Below are 24,352 nucleotides of genomic sequence, written 5' to 3' on the forward strand. Positions count from 1 at the left end.
CTTCCATATATATTTCATGGAAATCAGGTTAAGCCTAGCTGAGTCCACTTAGAAAGGTACCCTCTCGCAAAACGTGGCTTGCCAGTGCGAAAGCACGAAGGTGCTGTATAGAAACTAGCAGATGTCGTCCTTGCATGATGGAAACTGGCAGCTTGAAATATGAAATCTATGTGTGCCAGGAGGAATTCTATGTAATATTAAGCATTGCAATACTTTGCTTGAAAGCATATGCTTATTTTTTGCTCATTAGTTTCATTCACAGTGCACATGGGGTGTCCACTCAGAGACATCTACTCTATTTTCCTTTTCCAAAAGCTTGCTTTGTCCCTGACAGAGTACTGCCAAATGTTTCACTTTTTTAGGCTAAGAAATTTCTCACTGCAAAATTGGAAAGTGTACCAAGCAATTAAGTAAGGCAACAATGCTATGCTTCAGAATACTCAGGCTACTAGAGGCATTAAGCTGAAGGTTTCATCATTAAAATCTTGTCAAACATGAGGATAGCCCGAAACTGAATTGATAAACTACTGAAGTTAATACTTCATTTATGGTTCCAAAAATGGCTGGGATCACACGTGCATGCTGATGGTACAGAGTTGCAACTTTTGCTGCTATACGTACCTTAATACTATTTCTCAATCTTTTGGAACGCTTTCATATTGACAATGCTATTTTTTTAACTGCTGATTTTACTTACAATTACTGTGCCTAAAGGTTAAAGGTGTGGGAAAGGTTATACCAGAAACTGAAATACACCTAAATTGAGCAAATGCAACAAATATTTCGGGGGCACTTCAGCACCGCTGTTAAGGAAAACATGCCACAGCATTTACGACTCCTGTATCCTCATCCCTGTACATTTAGTTGGCTACTTGTTGACTCACCAATCTTAGTTTGCGCTTTTATCACACATACCAATTTGTAAGTTTACTAATTATCACATGATGTGAATGAACTCGCAACTCACACATCTGACTTGGAATTCTGAAAGGCAATGAGTTTTTCTCATGCCAAAAGAGCTGCTCGAGTAGGCAGCTGGACCATACCATGGTCCCCACATCACCCAGACCAATCCATCCGGTCATACCATCTGCCAGTCATCCTTGTCGCTCAAAATGCCTTTTTTGGTAAATATGGCCTTTTAATGCAATCACATTAAATTAGGTGAGGGCTTCAACTATTGTTATATGGTAAGAATTACTGCACACGCTTTTGTTTATGCCCTTTTAGTATGCTGCCTCACCATCCCAGTAGCATAGAGGCACAGCAATAGCGTATTGAGAGGGTATCCAAGGTTAGAATCTCATTGCTACAAGCATGTCACCTCGCTATTGAACACAATTCACTTTGAAGGGCCAAGATTACAATATTTTAGTAAAGTGATTAGCACTGCCAAATGTTTGAGCATTACACGAGGTGACAGTATGGGTGTAAGTATCCCACAGACAAGGACATTGCAATTAAGTTGCTGCTCATTAGCAAAATATTGAATTAAACCACTCTTCTGCAATTCAACAAACACTGCCCACTTTGCCTTTCCATCACCAGGCCCCGTCTGCAGTTCCAAGCATCTTCATTGGGGCTTACCTCTAAATATTGTCTACGAAACATATCTGTGAACTTTTCTTACTTCACTGGTTTTGCAGATTATTTCCTGTCTCAAAAGGAATAACAGAAATACATGTGGTTCTATGACACATATAGTAAATACTTACCTTTCTAGGTAGGCTACAAAAGGGAAGTAATGCAGAAGGTAGGCAGTCTAAACATAAATGTGCGTGTCAACATGGTGTTTTGGCACTGGAGTGTTTATTACTCCAATCATGTGCATTATTAATGAATGAAAAGGCACATAGGTAGGAATACTTTATTTTGACACAGAAGCTATGGCCAACGTGTGTAAGTGAAGTGCAGACTTGTGAGTACACTGTTGAGCCAGTAGCACAGGGAGCAGTCAACTTGGACCAGGGAATGCCATGCTTTGAAAGGTGGGCAGCTGTTGTGATCTCTCGACTAGCATCAGTCACGTGCAGGATCGGCTGTCATGGGGAGAAAAAACAAAAGTATGCAAGCTCAGAACAATAACAAAACACTCAGAGAAATTCAGAGACGTACTAAATTTAAATAAAAAGATAACAGGCCTGCAGACTATGCAGCAGCTCATATATTCTAATAGTGGATTTGCATATGGTCACTACACCCTCAAAAAGGAAAAGCACAAATGCTGAATTCATGACTCGTCAAAGGAACCAGACCAAAAGAAAAGCGTGCACCATGTAGCATAGCTCAAGAATGAGAAAAGCCAAAACAGCAAAAAGGTTACCCTAAGTAAGGCCAGTACTAGTGCTCTCTGCATGCGTGCGACAATGTATCACTGCAGTGCACATGCACAGCAGAAATGTACACCGTGGGTGGTAAAGAACTGATATGAAGTTATCAACACTGGCCGCAGACATCAGAACAGACAGCTGATTGTGCTTTGGTATAACGCAAGCGTGCGGACTTTGGTAGGTTGTGAAGCATATAAATAAACGCTGAGACATCTTGAAAACCATGTGTGCACATTTTCATTTGCTGCTGCATCCAAGAAGTTTCACTTGCACTGTTCATTAAACGACATGCGTTGCTCTCGAATTGTAGCGTTTGTCGACTACACAGCATGATTCCAGAATCGCGACTAATTCAGCTGTGGACTTTTCATTTTCTAAACTTGCGAAATCCTTCCTATGGGCTGTGAAAAAGAATGAGGAACTGTTCCACCCAAATGTAGTCGCTCGCACATGAAGCAGCCACAAATCATTTTGTGCCAAACAGTAGTTTCCATACAAGTAACAAGAAGTTCTCAAGCTATGTGACAGGATCATAGCTATTTACTTTGAGGGTGGCCACAGCAAATAGGCAACAACCACAAGATGGCCAAATCCCTCACTGAACTGCAGCACCACAACAGTTGCTACAATGCCAGCATCATAAAACCTCTGGCTGTCTTTGATATATAGTCCTCATCACAAATACACCAGCTCATGTTGTTAAGGAGGCTGTCCATGAGCATCTTACTTCTCAAAGCAGCTGAAAGTATTGCAAACTGAGACCAACACTTGACTAAGTGCAGTAGCAGCACTACTAACATTCAGTGTGTTAATGGAGTATAGACACCCTGAAACAGATAAGACAAAAAATCAATTATAAATTATTTAGCGGTTGAAGATAAAAATCAGGTGATGATCTGTACAGACATGTCGTTAACAAGCAAAATGCGACCAAGATTAGGTGCATATGCTCCTGTAAGATGAAGTACTGCACTCGCCTAGCCCAAGCAGTGCGAGTACCTCCAGTCAAAACGCTTTCAAGTGCCATCATCCATGAGATGGTTGCCCAATAGCAATCGGAATTTTCATAATGCTGCGTTCCTTATCTTCAGCCAGCATTTTTCACTCTTCCCAATGGATGCAACCCTCCAAAACTCCAAACTCAAGACATCAATTCAGTCATGCAGAACTGTCAATAATGACCTGAACCACAAACCAACTTGGAGAGGTAGAAGCAGGCTCGAGCACTTTGAAGCTATTAAAACTGAAGTTTTGAAGCATTCAAATTGTTTTGGAGCACGTTTCTAAAGTCAAATGATTTTATTAGCTGAATAATTTATACCTGACATACCAAAATAACCTATTTGATTCCTTTTTATTCAAAGATCAATGCATTGCTGAAAATATAAGACTAACAGCCAAAACATGTACAGATATTTAAAATAACACAAATGACCTTAGAAACAATTTGGAACAAACTAGCAGAAAATGCAATGCTTGTTTCCATACTTGATGCCCGAACGATAAGTTTGACTAAAAACATGACTATTTCAGCCTGAGAAATGTGGACTATACCACTATGATGTGCTCAAGCACCACTGGACTAGTTCGGAGTTCACATCAATAAGCAGCACATTTCCACTCCCTATCGTGTGCATATAATTTTTTTTATCCATGCCTGTTCTGATAAAATTTCCAAGGCACTGGTCAGTAATCCCTTCAGTGCGGATAGACTGCACTCAAGGGTAGCCCTTTCCCCCTTCAGATGCCCTACTCCATGGCCTTCTGTCAGTAGCTTCTCAAGTTTTTGCTTGAGCGGCACCCGAGCTTAATTTTAACACGTTAATGATGGGCCCTGCATGCCTGCCCAACACTTGTGACATTTCTAATGATTGACACCTTCATGGTGTCACACCCATAATACTGTATGTTTTTGTCTACATACAGAGGTTCAATGAAATAGATCTATGACTGCCAGAAACGAGGCTCATGCTGGTCTGGCTCATGGGATTTAACGTCCCAAAGCAACACAGGCTGTGAGAGGCTCATGCTCTTCTATTTAGCAGAAAAGGAAAAATATATAAAGGCTCTGTTACGGCACAGGTATGCAAACCAACAGAATGAAATTGAGGAAGCATATAATTAATAAAAAAAAATCTGCATTGGTGATGAACGGTAATTAGTAGTGTATCTACTGTCAAATGAAAAATAACTCATTGCAAACTAGAAAAACAAAAACAAGAAACATGCCACCGTTGAGGTCCGCGACCTGCACATTATGCATCCCATGCTATACAAACTACTAGCTACAATGATGGCTGTGCAATCTCTTACTTTCAAGCTATTTATGTTGCATGTATCCCAACATAGACAGCGTTCACCAGTGCTCAACTAAACCGCAGCAACAGACGTGGGAATGCCCTGTAAATACAGCAGCAAGGTTAACAACTGGGCGAGTTGGTAATCATTCATTTTAAGCCAGCCAAAAGACTAGACACAGAGAAGCCAGCCTCATCTCGTTAGCTTCTATTCCCTGTCTCGTTTTTTGGCTGGTTTAAAATAAAATACAGCAAGTGCCAAGTAGAACATGATGTGGAGTGTGGTGTCTGAAGGGTTGTGTATGAACGAGCAGCGCCGGCGCGGCGCGCCACTGCTTGTAGTGTGCCCAACCTCCGACAGGCAGTGAGACTCACGGATTCGGGCAGTACGGCCAGTGTGACTCTTTCGTCTTCCCACGACAACTCTAAACTGTTAGAAATTCGCTGAAAAAAAAATGTATTAGTTTAGGCTGTTTACAGTCTCCAAACACACCACGAAATATGTCAGCTGTATTGAATTTCGCTTCTGCTTAAGGGGGGACATGGCTCTTAAAATTATTTTCCAATTTTTGACCAAATTTGATAAAACCTGGCATTCTGATTCAGTTTCTTGCACTGATTTCAAACATGTAACCATTTTTCCAGCTGCCCAATCAGAATACCAGGTTTTATCAAATTTGTTGAAAAACGTAGGAAAAATAGCTTGAAGAGCCATGTCCCCTTTAAAAGCAACCAGTTTGGCCATGATTTCAATTCGTGAAATCGCATTCAATTAGAATGAAAAAAAAAATTGTCATAGGACTTCTTGCGAGGATGCTTTAATATTTAGACACCGTGTGCAGCAAAATATAACTGATTAAAATCTCGAGGAAACGCAAAGTAGCCAATAGCGTGCGTATGTAGCACGCCATGCCAAAACTGCCGTTCGTCAAGCGTAGGTACCACCTCCGTCAAAGAAAGAGAAAGCCAATATTCTTCTCGATTTAATTTATCTGTGAACTGGAGGCAACGGCGGTAGACAAAAGACAAGAAGCTCAGGCGGCGTGCCCGCCCTGTGGTGTGCGAGAGGTGCTGTTATATCATAGCTCACAACAGCACCGCTGCCAGGGCCGGCACGTGTTCTGGCTGCAATGCTCTTCACTGATTCTGCATGTAGAAGGCCCCGCCCTCAATTTCCTCTGTCGAGAAAGATGGCGCCGCTGCGGCAGCAAGACTGTATCTGTGGCTGAGGCGTCATGAGTGTTGAACACCAACCTTGAAAAAGATAGCACCTTACCAAGCGTTCGAATGTTGGCCCTTCCCAGTGGTTTGTATGAGGTTTCCAGTTCCTAGCCTCCAGTGGTATATAAAACTGACCATATGTGAAAGCGCCTTATCGCAGACCAGACTGCCTGTGCTTGCTGATAGCTGAAACAGCCTCATCTGGCGCTACTCTAATTTATTAGGCGAACTCCCCGCTGCACCACACCAGCGTAACCCGCACATGGCATTTTACGCTTTAAAACATGCAAGAGCGGTGTCTGACTGCTGCTCTTTAGTCACCGAGGGGAGTAATTTCATATATTTGTTTGTATCGTTCAATGTGGCCGGCGCGCGCCTAATTGTTTACGACACTGATTGACTATTTAAAAATTGCTCATTAAAGATTTATCTTATTTCATCGTCAAGGAGATTTCTAAACTCTATCAAGCCTTTGCGGCTATTTCAGTTATGAGACGTTCCAATCAACAGATTAAAATGAAAACCATACCCACATTTGGTTTTGAATTTTCTCATGTGGAGAAAAAAAAAAAAGTGTACATGACGCCAAAAAAACAACAAAAGGGCTGTGTCTCTGGAGCAATGGTCCTAAACCGGCTCAAAGTGTGAGGACGCCGTAGCAGAGGCGTCCGGATCACTTCGGCCACCTGGGATTCTTCAATGAAGCTGCCATCATCAAGTATATGCCTGCCATGCTTTCAGCTTCGACCAAAATGCCGTCTCCCAATTAGGATCAGACTAGGGTATCCCAGCTCAGTACTCGAGAGCTTTAATGACTAAGCCACCGCGGTGCCGTAATAAGTAAATAAATAAGCTAAGAAGACTAAACTTCTTTCTCGGAGCGTATCATGGTCATTTCATCCATTTCGCTGCAGCGACGCCGCGAATGTGTATTTTACTCCGACAAAGTGACTAGAAAGGACATCGGCCCTCTGTGTACAAGCCCGAATCCGGCTCAGACCCGTACGTTTAAGCCCACCCCGAGTCCAGCAAAAATTTCCATGTGTCGGCCCAGACGGCCCGTGGGTTGAGCCGCACCCAGCTTTTGGGCCTGTCCATGCCCACACAGTGTCGTGTGAAGCGCGTGCTACCTTCACCTGACGCTTCTACATAAGGTTTGACGATCTTCTATTTTTTCGGTTCCTGGGGCTGCCTTTCAGTGGTTCGCTTTCTACTTTTCGATGTCTGAAAGGTAGGCAAGGCAGGCAGAGAATATAGTGGGGACCGCTTACTTTGCTAGCAACGCTTTGCAGCATATGCCCATTTAACTCTGTCGTCCATGTTTTGGACACAAACCTGGGCTCAAAGTGCCCCTCACAAACAGTGACAGTACAGCTCGGCCCTTTCTTGGCATGCCGGCCACCATAGCTGAAGTCGTTCGACATCTTTTCGCACCGAAGAAAGCTGACATTTTTCATTGCAGAATATGTAGCCTGTATTGCAGTGGTGAACAATGCACTTTTTTCCACATTACATTACATTACAACTTAGAATATACCATGATCGAAGAAAGGCGTGGAGCGGGGGCGTCAGCGAAAAAAACAAAATGCGCACCGATGCAAGTTGAGAACTGACTGGCAATCTTGCGGTGCCAGATAAGTTTGCGGGCTTCGCCCAGAAGGAGATTCCGAAGGGGCGGCCAAGGTCAAGGGGCAGCTTGACGCGGGCTGATTTACGACGGTCACGCAGGCGACCGCTTCTCGGAAGTGAGCCCAGAACACACGGCAGCGGGCGACGCTGCCGGCTCTGTCCGTCCCGCGACAGAGGCAGATCAGTGCAAGTGGAAGGCACAGCATAAGCGCAGTGGTTGTGGGTTCGGCGCTAACTGCTGTGTCTCCCGGTTCGAGTGGAGAGGGCGCGGAGGCCATAAATCCCGAAACGCGGCGTAACACGGGCCTGGCGAGAACGCGCTGTTGACATGTCTTCATGGGAAGACGCCTGTACGTCCCTTTGAATCCGCCGCCCGTGTGCAACCAACCAAGGGCAGGGATCGGAATGTTTGGGCCTGAGGTTTGCGTGTGTGTGTTTATGTGTGTGTTTTCAGAAGTGTAACCGTCGACGCCGTTTGTCTTTGCGACTGCTTGGCACCTCTTGCGTGGGAGGATTTTGGAGAGGGAGAAATCGCAGATGTATGTGTTTGTGTGCGCAACCACTCGCCGCGTAGTGCATGCTTTGTGTTTGTATTACTTAACATGCATAGGAGAGGGGTATATGTGGCACAGCGATTGGCCAGCCCATTTTGAAGGACTGCATGTTATTGGCCACAGAGTGACTAGTCGTTGATTGGTTAACGGACTAGACTCGAATTTTGAGCGCTAAGGAAGGAGCGTTGGGACAGTTGGGCTCGGAGGACGGTAGGGCTCAGACGAGGGCAGACGGGTTGTTCGAGGAGGGAGGCTAGGCTGACGGAGGTCTCAAGGGACTCCGGCCTAAAGTGTAGCAGAAGGCCAAGGTCTGATTCTGCTAGCCTCTGACCTCCGATCGTGCACCCAGTTGCAGTTAGCCCTCTATGTTTTGATATCACATCTGACGACGTTATTGTAAATAGTTTGTAAACAAGTGTAAATAAATGTGTGCAGTCGAGAAGGGAAGTCCTCATCTCCGCACCGCAGTGTGTTATTGAGCTACGGACGCAGCGGTGGTCACCAACACCACTCGGTACGAGCGAAGGCAGAAGAAACAGCAAGAAGCACCTGCTGTATAGGGAAGCCCATCTATTCCCCACGCCTTCGCCCGAAGAGTTTAACTGCACCCAGCGAACCCGCGGCCACCAACAGTCAATGCAGTCTCTCGACAGCCTACGGAAATCAGAGCATCAGTATCGTCACTTACTGTTCGGTGCGGAGCGGCCCGTTCACACACTTCTAACACCATGATGCGGAGGTTGTGGGTCCGGGCCGACCAGTGGCATATGGTAGCTTTTTGCTAAACAATTACCTTTCAGACAAACTCATAATGAATTATCCATTGACCCCCCCGCCATTATGGGCATAGAGCAGGGGGTCTCAAACTCATATTGCTATGTGGGTTGCATTAAGAAAGCTTTTTCTCTCATGACCCAGGAGCCAGAAATCAACAAAACAACAGGAAACAAAGTACAATAAATAACAATAAAATGAACAAAAATAAGCAAAACTTCGTTTTGTCAGACCAGGCCCTCCTATTACTGCAAAAGAAAAGCCGCTTCAGGATCGCTCTGAGAGGGTACTGAAATGCTACACCTGTTAATAAATACTACCACACTTATAATCCTCAAAATAAATAAATAATAATAAAAAAAAACTTGGAAATAAAAGAGAAGGCAAGGATGTCTGGCTCCTTGCTTTGAAGGCATAGTGATGTCAGATGAAAGTTCACGCAGATTAAGTGGTCAACGCTTTTTAAAAAATGAATGTATACTAACTGGTACAAAGTCCGAGTTCATTTTAGTTGGAAATTAGGGCTGGTGGTAATGCTTTCAAAAATGTCAGCTGAAAAGTTTGAGCTGGCGGACTGCATCACGCAGCTCCGCGGGCCGTGCGCCAAGGCCCCTGGCATAAAAGGATAATCTTTGATGAGCGGAAAGAAAGTGTTCGATGTTGGCGAGAAGATAGTGGATGGAGTGGAGAGGCTGCATTCCCCATTCTCAGCAAGGGAAACTAGAATGCTTCTTTGCTCGTCAAGTGAAGAGGATATACTTTAGGCAGGCATTGCCTCTGCTACGAAATGGGCACCACCCTAGGCAGTGTACACCTGGCCAATGTTTTAACAGTACCACGTGACCGTCGACTGCCCGGCGCTGCTGCGCCGGAAGATGCAGGACTGCGAGGGCGTGCTCACAATTCTTGATGCTGCAGTGAACCTCGTTTGCTACGCTGCTTTGATCAATGTGAAGCAACCCTGCCACAATTGGCTGGTAGGCATGTCGGTGCCCGGAGAAGCTGTCATTGTTTGTTTTTAGCCGCAATAGTATCTGCATATCATGCGAATGATATCTCCAAAGCACACACATTTCCAATAAAAAATCCAACTTTCCCCATAACTCTTGCCATAAAAAAAAAAAAAAAACCTGAGACAGTATTTGCAAATAGAACCAGGGACAAGTGTAAAATTTGGAACGTTACAAGCTTGCACAGATTTAATCCACAAGCACATAGCAGAGCGCGCTCAGAACTCCGATATGAAACTCGATTCAAGGGGTTGCTGCCAACAGAGCAGAACAGCCAAGCAGACAATACTCGCTGAAGCAGCACGATTACATCTCCCTGCTTGTTACCTCTCCTGATTTCCACTTTGTTTCTGCTCGGACAGTCGATGCTCGAGCGATACTGTTAAAGAATTGGCAGGGTGTATATTCTGTGCTGCTTGCCTTGCAAGCCATTGATGCCAATCTTGCAAACCTCATTTTATCTTTCACAGTGGTTTCCAAAGCTATAAAGTTCTTGCAGGAACTTTGTCACACACACACACACAAAAAAAAAAAAAGCAACACAACCAACCTGTGCAGGAATATCATTCGTTAAAGAAGGCAGCTTTGCCAGTTTTTCACAGCGAATTGAGAAGACAATATAGCGTAGTTTGATCTTCCATCTTGCGCAAACATTTGTTTGTTTTTGGAGCTAGTCTGGTTTTCTTAGTCTGAATCAACTGTTACATTGCACACTGTTTGCAATGCATTAATTGCAACTGAGAAAGAAAGGCTGCAAACTACAAGCTGGACACTGCAGCTGCAGGAATGCTTGCTTGTTTGATTCATTCATGCACTCTATGCAAACTGGGGACCTGTGCCCAAGCATGTTCCCCATGTAAAACAAATGACCAGTCGCGGTGGCACAGCAATTGTTTTGAAATTAAGTACAGGGCTCACCTTGTGGCGTTTGAGCATATGCTGTCTCCGCCTTTCATAGTCCCATTTGTTCAGCCTCAGCAAACAGCAAGTACATGCTAGACTCCAAAACACATACCAGGAAGGTCCCTGCGTACCAAATATTAGACGTCAGCTTATAAGCGATCTTCACACACACAAAACAAATTGAATTTAAAACAAGTACATGTTGATGCACTTTAGCGAAATCGCTTACCTCACCGTAATCAGAAAGCGGCCCTGCATACATTTGACCGTGCGCAGTCATAAAATGAGGTATGAAATCATTACACCGCGTCATAGCAACGAGGGCCACACAAAATGATAGTATGTCGCACAAATGGTTAGTACGTCGTGGTGCATCGAAACAAAAGCTTCCCACACAGGCCTGTGTGATCCTCGCCTTTCCTGCTTCTACGCGTTGTTTTGTCATGTCCTAGTACCTCCTAAAGTCCCTCTATCAGCTCAGAGACGTTACAATCATTAACTATTCACCCAGACAGGTGCGGAAAGTTTACCCAAGTTTCCCGCCCTTTTCAAGCGCACGCAAGACTGATAGTCAGGCGTGCTTTACATGACAGATTTTCGTGCGGTTGGCCTAATAAACGGTATTTAACCGCATGTTCCTTAGTGTCGAACTGCGTTGAGCTTTCGATTGAAACCTTCGATAATACACCTTTGGGGCGTTCGGGCCCACTGCCGGCCAAGCAGGCTCAATGGTCAACAGAACATTCGGGCGCACAGACGTTGAAAACTAAATGTAGAACTCTAGACAGTGGGCAATGACTCAATAAATGCATACTGAAGTATCTTAAGAATAGAAAAAATTGCTTACGTACCGTACAACACGAGAGCACACGGCTGACACGGCGACACAGCTCTCACGCCTCCCACCATGAAAGACGACGACCAGCCATTTTGCTACTAAAAGCAACACAAAACCCACAAAACAATAGCCGGATGTGACGTTTTTCGTAAACCGGATAAGACATCATGGGTTGCAGCAAGCATTTTGCTCCTGCAACCCGGTTGCAGGAAGCATTCCGCTGCTGCAACCGGGTCGCAGCAGACGGCGCCCTAACGTGGCCGCACCCCGCAGTGGCCACGACGTCGAGGTGTCGTCTCTTTGTTGTTGAGTCGTCGAGTGCGCACAGCATCAGCGCATGTGCTCTCGTGCAAACCACGGCTCGCGAAAAAGTGCACGCTTTTTTCTTTAAGTGAACGAGCAGGATGCCAGGGTCTCGGAAACAGTACTCGGCTGCTTTTAAGAGAAAGGTGATTTTAGTTGCTGAAAACATCGGCAACAGTGCGGCCGGGAGGCAGTTTGGCGTCACCGAGGGAAGCATTCGCGGATGGCGACGACAGAAAGAAGCCCTTTTCGCGTGCAAGGGAATGCGAAGAAGCTTTCGCGGGCCAAAGAATGGCGCATTCCCGGAAATTGAACTCGCTCTGACGGAGTTCGTACGAGAACAGCGAGCATCGCATCTAGCTGTGAGCGTAGAGCTTATGCAAGCAAAAGCTAGGGAGCTTGCAAGGGAAAAGGGAATTCCGAGCTCCGCCTTCAAAGCAAGCAAGCACTGGATACATCGCTATATGTGCCGTGCTGGATTCTCGCTACGCCGGCGAACCTCGATTTCACAAAAGCTGCCCGAATCCTTCGAAGAGCTGCTGGTGGCTTTTCAGCGCCACGTGATTTCTTTGCGAAAGACCAAAAACTTTCAGCTGGGGCAAATAGGCAATGCTGACCAGACGCCGGTTTACCTGGACATGCCATCGCCCCTCACCGTCCATGAGAAAGGCTCTAAACAAGTTTGTATCCGGTCTACTGGAAACGAGAAGACGCGGGTTACAGTCATGCTATCGTGCACGGCAGACGGCCGCAAGCTCCCGCCCTATGTCATCTTCAAGCGCAAGACAATGCCGAAAGGTGAGGAGCTGCCGAAGAATGTCATCGTGAGATGCCACGAAAAAGGTTGGATGAACGAGGATCTTGTCCTCGACTGGGTGAAGTCAGTGTGGTGCAAACGGCCCGGTGCACTGTTGTCCTTTCCATCCATCCTCGTGCTGGACGCGTTTCGTTGCCATTTGGCCGACTCGGTGAAAAGGCTGCTAAGCGACTGCCGCACAGAACTTGTTGTGATTCCGGGTGGGATGACCTCACAACTTCAGCCTCTCGACGTTTGTGTCAACAAACCCTTCAAGGACGCAGTCAAGCGATGCTACGCGGAATGGATGCGGTCAGGTGAGCCTGCAGTGACGCCGGCCGGGCGGCTGAAGCGAGCATCGCCAGCCACGCTGTGCAAATGGATTGTGGACGCGTGGGCAAGCATCCCAGAGGAGCTTGTGCGCCGTTCGTTTAAGAAGTGCGGCATCTCAAACGCCCTCGATGGCACAGATGATGAGTACCTGTGGGATGATTTGTCCGACAAAGAAATTTCCGAGGAAAGCGCTGCTGAAGATGAAAGTGATTGAAGTGTGAGGTCCGATTTCAATAAATGTCTTGTTTTTTCTCTCTCGTATTATATGCGGTAAAAACTTTTTTTTTCCATTTCGCGTCTCCAGAATTTCACCTCGTATTATATTCGGGTTCGTATTATACGCGGGTTTTTACGGTAAACAGCGTGAACACGAATACAAAGGACAAGATAAAAGAGAAAGCCACAGTACGAGCGCTTGTACTGTGGCTTTCTCTTTTATCTTGTCCTTTGTCTTCGTGTTCGCGCTGTTTTATTAATAATTATGAATAAGTACCAACTCGCCAAACAAAGTATCTTGGTAGGCCCACAGACTTGCTTATTTCAGTGTAGGCACGCAAGTTGCCAAAGTTATAGCGTGCAACTGCTTCGTGCACTGCCGTCTCTACTGCAAACAATGAAGCGTGCTGATCTTTAGAAATCAGTGCCCAGATAACTGAATGCAGGCTTTCTGCCGCATTCTGCGTCTTGTAGCCCTTGCACTTCTCCAGCAGTTGGGGATCAGAGAGGCGTTGGTAGACAGGCAGGAATGCCTCTGCTACTCGTCTCGACAGCTTATATTTATGAGGCCGTGGTGGCTTCATTTTTGCCGGTGCTGACTGATACCTGCACCAATTATTCGTGGTCAGTTTCGACCGAAGGCCAGAAAGTCGGCTTCGTGTTGGTTCTCCCTCTGGGTACAGTGGGAAGGAAGCAGTTAAGCAGCCATCATCAGGGCAGCGTGCATATTTAAAATTAGCCGCACATTCCTTCAAATTAAAGAACACGCGACCACTCCTCACACTGACAGTCCTGAGGGAAGCGGTCGCCTTGCAACCACAACGAAGATTAGGCAGGCAATCGCTGTGGGCACGAACGAGTGCCTGCACCTCATTGGCGCAGCTATACTAGGCTGCCCAAAGTCATTTGCCCTCGTTTCCTTTCACACTCCCACCGCCGACCACGATGCGTCCACATTACACGAGTGGCGCGCGAGTCCTTCCCGCATGGCTTCAGCAGCTCCTTGCCCAGGGGTGGAAGTAAAGTGAGCGCACTGCGGGATCAGCCGCCGGGTCAGTAGCTGGATGCAGGAGTCGAGCCAGCTCCAAGAAGGGGCTTTCGTGACGATGGTGATAAAGCCATTAATGGGTTGGCTGCAGGCAACGATGGTCTTGAGCCCTCCGGTGACTCCGACGCAGTCTACGTCCAGCTGTTCATGCCGACTGGAGGGCTCCCAGGTGGCCACCGAGGCAGGGATGGCGCGACCAGCCACCATGGGCTCGACGCGGGCAGCGATGATGTTGTGCCTCCCGCCGACTGCGACGCCGTCTCCGTCCAGCTGTCCCTGCCGACCGGCGGGCTCCTCAGCTTGCTCCGATGCAGGGACTGTGCGACCAGCTACCATAGGATGGATGCGGGCAACGATGATGTGCTTTCCGCCAACTGCGACGCCGTCTCCGTTTAGCTGTCCATGCCGACCAGCGGGTACCGCACCTGGCACCGACGTAGGGACTGTGCGACCAGCCACCATGGGCTCGATGCGGGCAGCGATGATGTTGTGCCTCCCGCCGACTGCGACGCCGTCTCCGTCCAGCTGTCCCTGCCGACCGGCGGGCTCCTCAGCTTGCTCCGATGCAGGGACTGTGCGACCAGCTACCATAGGATGGATGCGGGCAACGATGATGTGCTTTCCGCCGACTGCGACACTGTCTCCGTTTAGCTGTCCATGCCGACCAGCGGGTACCGCACTTGGCACCGACGTAGGGACTGTGCGACCAGCCACCATGGGCTCGATGCGGGCAGCGATGGTGTTGTGCCTCCCGCTGACTGCGACGCCGTCTTCGTCCAGCTGTCCCTGCCGACCGGCGGGCTCTACAGCTGGCTCCGATGCAGCGACGGTGCAACCAGTCACCATAGGTGGATGTAGGCAACGATGGTGTGCCTTCCGCCGATTACGACGCCGTCTCCGTCTAGCTGTCCATGCCGACCAGCTGGTATCTCATCTGGCATCGGCGCAGGGACGGTGAGACCAGCCACCGTGGGCTCGATGCGGGCAGCGATGGGCCAGGTGTGCACAGCTCATGATGAGGCTCGTCATCTGTAGAAGTCACGTGACAAAATGGGGCAATCACGGCCCTTTGCATGTCACTAATTTCAGTGATCTTGTGCAACGCTAAACCATAGTAGCTGGTCAGTTTTTTTAATTAGGTCCTGTGTCAGTCCACCTTTTCCACGCAATGGCTCCCCTTTTTTGCACTTCTCAGTAGTGTCTGGAGAGCAGTGCCCATTCTCTTTTGGGCATGATTTATGCAATCCTCCTTACTGAGGGGTATATAAAGCCCACCTTTCCCACCCAATGGCTCCCCTTTTTTTTGCCCTTGTCACTAGTGTGTGGAGAGCAGTGCCCATTCTCTTTTGGACATGATTTATGCAATCCTCCTTACAGGCACCAAAGGCATAGACCTCATTTTTGTAGAGTGCAAAATATGTTCGGCTGTCGCCACCACATATGATGTTCGTGTAGCGAAGGCGATAGCTGCTGATTGAGCGCCTGAAAAGCGCCAGTGTGTCTTCCACCTCCATTTTTCCTCAGCCAACGTCTGTGTTTTTCTGGCACTGATGATGCTCAATCTAAGTTTGGAAGCTAGGGTGACTCGACTGCTCGCCGGCAGCACCCAAGACAGAAGTTTGAGAGTATGATGCAATCCAGCAGAAGCCCAGTATAAAATTCTATGATGCAGCCTACACCAATATGAGAGGTTTGGCCTCGTGTAAGCCACGTGCCATCATAAACAACCGTGATGTTGCCTGGGCTGTATGGCTGCATCTTGCTGTAGACATCCTTTACTGCGAGTACAGCATCAGCAAAAATGCTTTGTGCAGCTTCCTCTACTCCCGTTTTGGAAGTTTTTTTTTAGATGTTCCTGATAGGTTTTTTGATGCAGCCCACAATGTGAGACGTTCATTGTAGCCCAAAAGTCATTCAGGGCAGTGGGTCCTTTTTCAATAGCCTTGATGGCTTGCATACCTCTTATATTCACCTCATTTTCATTTTGATGACCAATGTGAATCAATAGCGCGACAAACAGCACAGAAAAGCACCAGTTTTACTGCTGGGCTTAAGTTTGTCTCATGCTGCACTGACAAACTTTTTTTACCACAATTTGGGCAGCATGCATGACCTATTAGTGAATTCATTGCACTAGCCTGTATTAATGTGAACTGATCCTCATCCAGGGCAGATTCTTCCTGTCTCCGCTGTGCGAACCTGAACTTGCGCTCCATTGCAGACACCTCGCAAAGTGTATCGCAGACGCTGCACACTTGCTTCTCGGCTGCTTCCAAAGACACAAGTTGAGGTTCCAAGTGCATCTGAATGGTGCGCATCCGCTTAGGCAAATGTTCGGCGTCGTCCTGAAGAGCTGGTGCCGCATCGAGACTCCCCCCAGCGGGAACGAAGCTTCGCTTGTGGTGGAGCTGCCTCCAAAACGTCGCAGCTAGTTGATGACTCCGGGTTTTCAAATTCACAGCCGGGCATCAGTTCCGAATGCAGGTGCCCGTGAAATATAGGACTGCGGTCAGGCGGCAAACGTTCGCCGTCGTCCTGAAGAGCTGGTGCCGCATCGCCACTCACCGTGGCGGAAACGAAACTTCGCTCGCGGTGGAACTCCTCCACGACGTCACGGCTAGTTGATGGCCCCGGATCTTCGGATTCACATCCAGGCATCAATTCCGAGCGCAGGTTGGCTTCCGAAGACACATAGGAGTGACTGGATAGCGACGCGGTTCTCGGTTCGTCCAATTCAGTTGCTTCTGGCCACTTTTTTTTCGGAATAGGAGGCTTGCGTTTACGCTTTCCGTGCGCATATCTTGTCCGGTACTTCTGGCCTATGCGATGCTCCATCGCAGGCACACAGACGAAGCCGCACGCAACCGAAGAGTTGACAAAAATGTAGAACGTTCAGCAGTAGTGGATTCACAAACTACCGAGGCTTTTCAAAGCATGCGGAGCCAGGGGCGGAGCAGACGACCGGAGAAGCAGCATGCCATTCAGCAGCCACTCACAGGGTGAGCTGTGTACCACGTGCCGTGCCGCCGCGACCATTTGGCGCATAGCTGTGGTTTTGCGTTCGCCTTTTTCGTGTTTGTGCGTTTGTTTTTATCGTAGACATGTGGTTCCAGCGGGAGAAGTACTGCGGTGAAACGAGCTTTTCAGTGATACTAAACTTTCCGCGAGCGACAGTGAAGGCGCGGAGGTATTGCACTTTGAAATCTGCCATTTTCGCGCAGATTTTGGCCACGTTTTTGCTACCCGCGGTCAGAAAAACATCTTTTAGGCACACTTTGAGACTGTTTTCGGCGATAATTTTTTAGTGCTGAATCCGAATCTGCCCTTTTCTAAAAATCGATTTTTCACGCAAATTTCACGATTTGATCCCCGCGTCCTTTTACTTTGGATACCAACTAATTTGTTTCTTGAGATATTTGAATTAAATTTTCAGGGTAGACTCATGGCATATCAATTTGAATAATTGCAAAGTTTCATGGAGCTGCGCACATTGGTACTCACGTTACAGAAGTATATCAGAATGGTTTTAATGGGTTCCTTGTATTATGCCTGGAGAACTTGCAAAATGTGTTGGCATTATGAAATTCAATATGAAGGTTCCTGAATAGGCACCACAGGGCAAGACAGAGCCCTTTTTTTAATTTCCTTGTTGAAAAATTTTAGCATAGCATTGAGTTTAGTGTCACTGATTAGACTTGCATTAGCCTAATTTTGATTGTTTATCATAAATTTCAGACTCAATATTTTAAAAAATGAGCTTGTCATGCCCTCAGAAATGTATTCAGGCACAGAATAAAAAAAACCTGGAGGGAATCCGATAAGCGGTTCTAGAGATACTGCTGGAATAAGCAGCCACACCAGGAAAAAAAAATTCATTCTAAGAAAACGGCCCTTGAAGTTTAAAATACCATTTTCGGGTTGAAAATGCCTCCGCAGTGTAGTTGGCAGCGTCTTTGGGGACTTTCTTCCTTTGCTGCCTCTCAGTCTTTGTTTGATCTCTCCTCTGAGTGTTTTTCATGCGCAGGGTATCTTTTTCAGCAGCTCGCTGTATGGCTAGGTGGCCAGGTGTGAGCCCCATGGACAGAGAAATTTCTTTGGTTGCCCTTAGGTGGCCAGCATTAAACCTTATCACTGCATCATGCAGTGCTGTCGCCACTGCAATCAGTGGGGTATGTTTTTCCTTAGGCATCATTGACCACAGAATAGAATGAAAAGATTCTGAAGCATTTTGAGTCTTCGCCCCCTGGCACTGCTGAAGAAGAGAAGGCTCCGAGAGGCGCTGATAAACAGGAAGCAGAGCCTCGGCTACATAGCCTGGCAGATTGTGCCTGTGCCTTGGTTGTGGCAAGCCACTTGCCTCGGCAGCGTTGTGACGGCACCACAGTCGCACCCTCTGGGCAGAGGTCATAGCTCCGCATCGGTCAATGTGATGTGGTGGTAGGAAGCCATCACTGCAGGCTGCATTGCAGCCACATCATTGGAATTATTTCTCAAAGCTCAGTCATAATAGTCTGTCAGCTTGTCAATGAGACCTTTTGTCAGCCTACCTTTCCCTCCCAACGACATTTCGCTCTTTTGCTTGAGGTTGCACGGTGCACTTCCCATCCTTTTTTGCGCATGATTGAGACATTCCTCCTTCACAACAGGGACTAGCTCATAAACATTTTCTTTTACATGGGCAGAGTAGGTGGCACTGTCTCCATCGGACACCAGCGTTGTGTAACGAAGGTTATGCTTTGCGAGCGAACGAGTGAAAAGGATCAGGGCTGCCTCGACCTCTATCCTCCCAGACTTGGCATCTGCATATTTTTGGCAGACGTGCTGCTTACGCCAGCTTGAGTACTCGGTGTCTTCAGGTTTGGGTCCTGTCTGGCACACAAGGCACTGGTTCGACAGGACAACAGCATCGAAGATCAGGCCTGTGTGGCACTCGATCACTGCCCCAACTTCAGTGTGGGACGTGTGTCCACGCTTATGCCAGGTGCCATCGTAGACTACAGTAACGTCTCTAGTAAATCCTGGGCCCATTTCCTTGTAGGCCTTCTTCACAGCAGCTGCCGATTCAGAATAGAAGTCCTCTATGCACTCAGTCTCTGGGTCCCTGAATGCTTTCTTCAGATGCCTCTGATAGGTTTTGTGATGAAGTCCTCTGTGGGACACATTCATTACAGCCCAAAAGTCATTGACAGCTGTCTGCCCTTTTCCAATTTGCTTCATAGCCATAATGGCCTGGATATTGATGTCGAAAGCCTTTCCTTCGTTCTGGCGCAGCGAACTCCATGAACTTGCAACAATTCCACAATGTGGGCATATTAGTTCAAGCTTTGTAGCTAACCCAAGCTGGGCGCCTAGTCGAACAGTCTAGTTGCAAGGCAACGCTGGCACAAAATGTTGGCAAGCAATAATTACAGAAAAGGTAGTTTATAACACATATAGCCGAGATATGTACTTTTTGAAAAATGGACTTTCAAAGCTCGCGTCTCCCCATTTTTACAGTCCCTGCATTTGTGCACACTATTTCTGGTGCTACATGGACTTAAAATCCATGTGGCATGAGGGGCATCAAATACTGCAAAGGACTGCCAACTGGTGTTGGTCCGAGTTTTGATGATGCTTGAACAAGCTAAACGCTTTCGATGTCTTGAAAATGGCGAATTACAGCTCACCAACATTTGCCCCGAGTATCCTTATCCTTGAAGAAAGGTCTTCAAATGGTTGGGCGTTTTGCCTTGCGTCTTAGAACCTACCGCTGATAGGCTTTGAGAGGCCACCTTGTCGTACATTCCTCCAGTCCACAAACTACAAAGGTAGCGGCACAGGTGGGCTGCTACGAGAGTGCCTCCACTGCTCTGGCAGCTTTGTGCCTGCTACCTCTGGTGGCAGTTTCTTATATCCATTGCCCTTTAGCACCACCACCAGCTTCAATGCAGCTACACTGTGGCTACCCAGGCAGCAGGCCAGTAATCTGACAATGGTAGGCCATTGGCACTCTGGCCGACCGAAACTCACTGGCCCAATCTTGGCCGCCGAGCTCGGCCCGAGCTTGGGGATTGACAATGGCCAAAGAACGGCCGATCATCGGTCATCGAGATAGCGCTGACATAATCAGCCAACTCACAGACTTCGGGTCTATTAACCCAACCAATCTGCTTCCGGCTTGGCCGCCTCTAGCTGAGATCGGGCCACACAACCAAATAACCGCACCGCCTAACTTGGCCAGCCGAGGACGGGCCGTGGTACGCAATAAAAGCATAGCAAAGCGATGGATACAGCGACACTCTCTGAAAGGAAACGCACCCAAAATATGAGCGCATTTTATGAACGGAACAAAGCATCAAACATGCGTACAAGCAGTCCACTATAGCACTGACTGCCGTCACCGATTTGCAACCAGTGCTACATACGTTTTGTGCTGCTCCTATACTGTTTGCTTTCCCTCTCATTTCTTTTCCCCAATCAGCTCAACTCTGTCCATGCATTCTGTTTCTTAACAAACCATACCCAGTTATTTCTGGGTTCATCCAGTGTTTTCTTGACCCATGTGCAGCACAAAACTAAAATATATTAATTCACTTTTGTCAGATATATAGCCTGGTGGCGAAGGGCACTATAGCTTTCTTGGGAATGAAAGAAATTGCAATATATGTTAAGTCATACCTGGACATGATGCGAGGTGCAGTATATCCGTGTAAGCATGTGTCTTCTTGAGATGATTCATGTACTACTGTTTTATATCGAGCACCATGGCGAACCAGTTTCTTTTACAAATACTTCAACTGCTTCAAATTAGCAGAAAGGTTAAGCTGGGAGGGATATGGGAGAGGCCCTTGCCCTGTATTGCAATGTAGTCAGGCTGATTACAAAGAGCGAGCTCATTCATTACATTAGAATAACATCAAACTGGTAATGCATAAGCCCACATGAAATAATATGAAGCGCACCAATTTCGAAAAATGAGACATGTTGTTTACTATGCACTCATAAATTGACGATATTAGCTGACATAATACCTATTATCATTTTTGAAAGGCTAATTTTTCACCCCTAGAGCCTTTCCAACTAAACTCCATTTCTACAGACTTCGTCAGCAGACTTCTGAGTATGACTCTAATAAAATCGACCTCAGTTCTGCCCAGTCTCGAGAAGTATTCAACCTGGATAAAGAAAAAGTCCTAATCAGTGGCTTGGATAAAAGTGCGAATATTCATAATTCTAGAATAACATATTGGATAAGCCAAGCTTGTTGCTGCAGTACTTGTGCAGGTCAGTAAACTTGCGTACATAATTTGTTATAGAGCTGCATTTAATTTTTCATTTGTTTTCTTTGTTGTCTTAAAATATTAAATAGGGGTGATGTAATGGCTTGCAGCAGTAAACTTTGGGTACACAAGCTCGGCTTTAAAGTTATATCATGTTATATTGTTAGCAGGTCCAGCCTGCAGCTTCTCTTGCAGGTCCTCTAGTCACTTTGCGGTCGCCGAATCTAACTTTTTTTTTTGTGCCTCTCTTATCTCACATATATTATTAGCATACAGTCATAAACTACTAAGTTATGGAGAAGACCACCTAACAGATATCCATTGATACCCATTTAACTATTTAACTAAGTCATATACGTTTGCCTGCATGGCTTAAGAGTAGTGTGCTTTACTCCATTGCCCAAGGGTTATGAAACGCTTTATTTCCATTTCACCCACTCATCTGAAAAGAAAAGCCTGAGTTGGCAGCTCCTGCCTTGTTGTGCGGTGTAATAACATCACATAACCATCTGATCAACCAGTACGCGGTCATGGCAACTCCCGGCTACATGCTCATAATTTTTCGCTCACAACACCCATGCCAAACTTCTGGTCACTCTGGGCATGTGCCACTTTGCTTTTGTGCGCAAACTAAAAATGCACAACCATGTTCGTGTCACACATATTTCCCATGTCAGCTGGCCTTTTATATGGCCTTCTGGCCTAGCTTACAACCATCATGCACATGAGCAGAAAACAAGAGCCATCAGGGAAGCACAAACCAGATCCAGGAATATTGCATACCTCAACGACTTCACGCACTGCAGCCAAGTAGCGCATGCAACCCACCCTCGACAGGCTCTGTTGAAAGACCAACACGCAATTCCACATCTTCTCTTGCGCAATCTGGCACACATACGGCCTTATCGTCGATAATAGGCTGACAAAGTTGAGATTTCAGTTTTATGAGCCCCGCGTCAGCCCGTGGCAACGGCGGTCATTGGCCACGCATCAGCCAGATAACCGAACGTAGTTGCTCGACTTTTCGTGTGGCGGTATAGTTACATAACACTGGCTTTTAATTTGTTGCATGCATTCGCTTAATTTGTTGCATGCATTAAACAGCACTGTAGCTGTAGCCTACTATTTATGCTCTTCATCCAGGATGCTCACAGAAAAGTGCAGTAGTAATTGGAGCTCTTAAATTAAGCAATATGATCATTCTATAATGCCTCTTTAGTTCTTCATAAACAGTGTCCTAACATGAATTTTTATTTAGTCAGCCTGACTGTTGTCTCAAACCATTTTCATGCCACCAACTGTTTTTAAGCTTAAAATGTGAAATAAGAGAAAAACTGCTTTCGAAGATAATGCGGCTCAGCCTTGCAGCAGAGTCGCTAGTCCTAGCACTAGCTTATTTCCGAGAGGAATGGGACAGTGTACTGTTCCATTCTCATCATTTATGTCTTATTCCTGCCAGACTACACCGTCCAAAGAAAGAAACCTTCAATGGCACAGGTTGTTTCCTTACACCCAAACATTTTACTGCATGAGGTAGAACGCTGATGCGCCTTCTTGAAGAAAAATTGGTATTAGAGACATCAGAGTTGTTTATACATGAGAAAGCTGTAATTGGGATAGCAGATACTTACTTTTTACAGGTGAATCAATTTCTTGTCATGGCAACTTGCACCCACCAAAGACTTCTGCCTTTACAGCCAGGCTATCAATATGCTAGTGCCATGTCATGAGTAATTGTATAACATTATTATCATACCTCCTGACTCTCCCCTATATGGCTTTCAAACTAGTGCCACATCGTCAATTTAACGTACATGAACTGAGAATGTGAAATTATATTCATTTTTCAGCTCTTGGCATATCAGTGTTAAAGATTAAACCATGGATATTTAAATATACTAAGTGCTTTTACTCGCCTGCTGGACTCAAGAAGTCTGACAAGCCCTTGTTCATCATTATTGTGGTCACAAAATATATCTCACGGCTCTTTGCATTCTTGTTGAGCAATCCTTCACCCAGGAGCATGTAGCACTGCCAGGGAGACATTGTTCTCTTTCTACAGGTCCTCTGCAAGTTCCCTGTATATAAACCATGCTACAGTTGTAAAACGCCAGCACTTGATGTTGTGAGGCTGCAAATTATGCTAAATAAGTTACTACTGTCCATCTTTTAAAGTCGCACAGCTTAAGCCTTACAACTCCGAACATCTGCGGAAATAATATACAGAATGGAATGCATGGAACATCAGTTCCCGTAGTGTGAATCGCTTTAAAATTGCATGAGCAAACAGTGCTAGACATAAAATGACATAAGGTATGGTGAAGTATGTACGAAAAAAGTGATATGTGACAAATTCAGGGTTTCTGAAAGCAACTAAGAAAAAATGGTATGGGTACTGCATGTGCCTCATTCATAAGACCAAATGCAGAAAACAAGGGTGTCCCCTGTTTGTTTAAACAACAGAATTCACAATTCTTTTAGAGGGTACAGTATTGTCAGACGTTCATTTAAAAATGCTTATGATAACAGAATGCTCTCGAAACCAATAAAACAACTGAAAATCACAGTATGAGGGAAACATTGTTTTTTTTTTTTTTCTTGGGGCACATCGAAGAGGTAAATAAAAAGTTACTTTTCCAACTCGCATTGTCCTGCCCCCTCTGCTCTCGACCAGGCTTCTCATTATTTCCCTTCATTTACTTGTAACCTCGCTTCAATGCTCAAGTGTTTTCCATTTTTTGTAGAACTGTCTATCGGCAGCCATATTCTTTGCTTAATTCCTCTTTCAGTCTTTCCCACAGCTCATTATAAACATATGGAAAAGATACTGTAATACATGCA

General features: G+C 46.3%; 1 long non-coding RNA gene and 2 pseudogenes across 1 annotated transcript; all 3 read right to left on the bottom strand.

Moving 5' to 3' along the window:
- Positions 1 to 17,087, bottom strand: part of LOC146178616 (uncharacterized) — a 29,610-nt pseudogene extending 12,523 nt beyond the window's left edge.
- On the bottom strand, positions 1,854 to 11,775 carry LOC146178618 (uncharacterized). Its single transcript, XR_014700624.1, has 3 exons — positions 11,570 to 11,775; positions 10,734 to 10,841; positions 1,854 to 2,039 (listed from the first exon to the last, which is right to left on the bottom strand). It is a non-coding gene; the product is annotated as an uncharacterized LOC146178618 (long non-coding RNA).
- Positions 17,088 to 18,129: 1,042 nt separating the features above from the next.
- Positions 18,130 to 19,604, bottom strand: LOC146178619 (uncharacterized; annotated as a pseudogene).
- Positions 19,605 to 24,352: the final 4,748 nt, after the last annotated feature.

This window comes from Amblyomma maculatum, chromosome 9 (assembly GCF_055883805.1).
Source record: "Amblyomma maculatum isolate TAMU_Amacu chromosome 9, ASM5588380v1, whole genome shotgun sequence".
NCBI classification, from domain to species: domain Eukaryota; kingdom Metazoa; phylum Arthropoda; class Arachnida; order Ixodida; family Ixodidae; genus Amblyomma; species Amblyomma maculatum.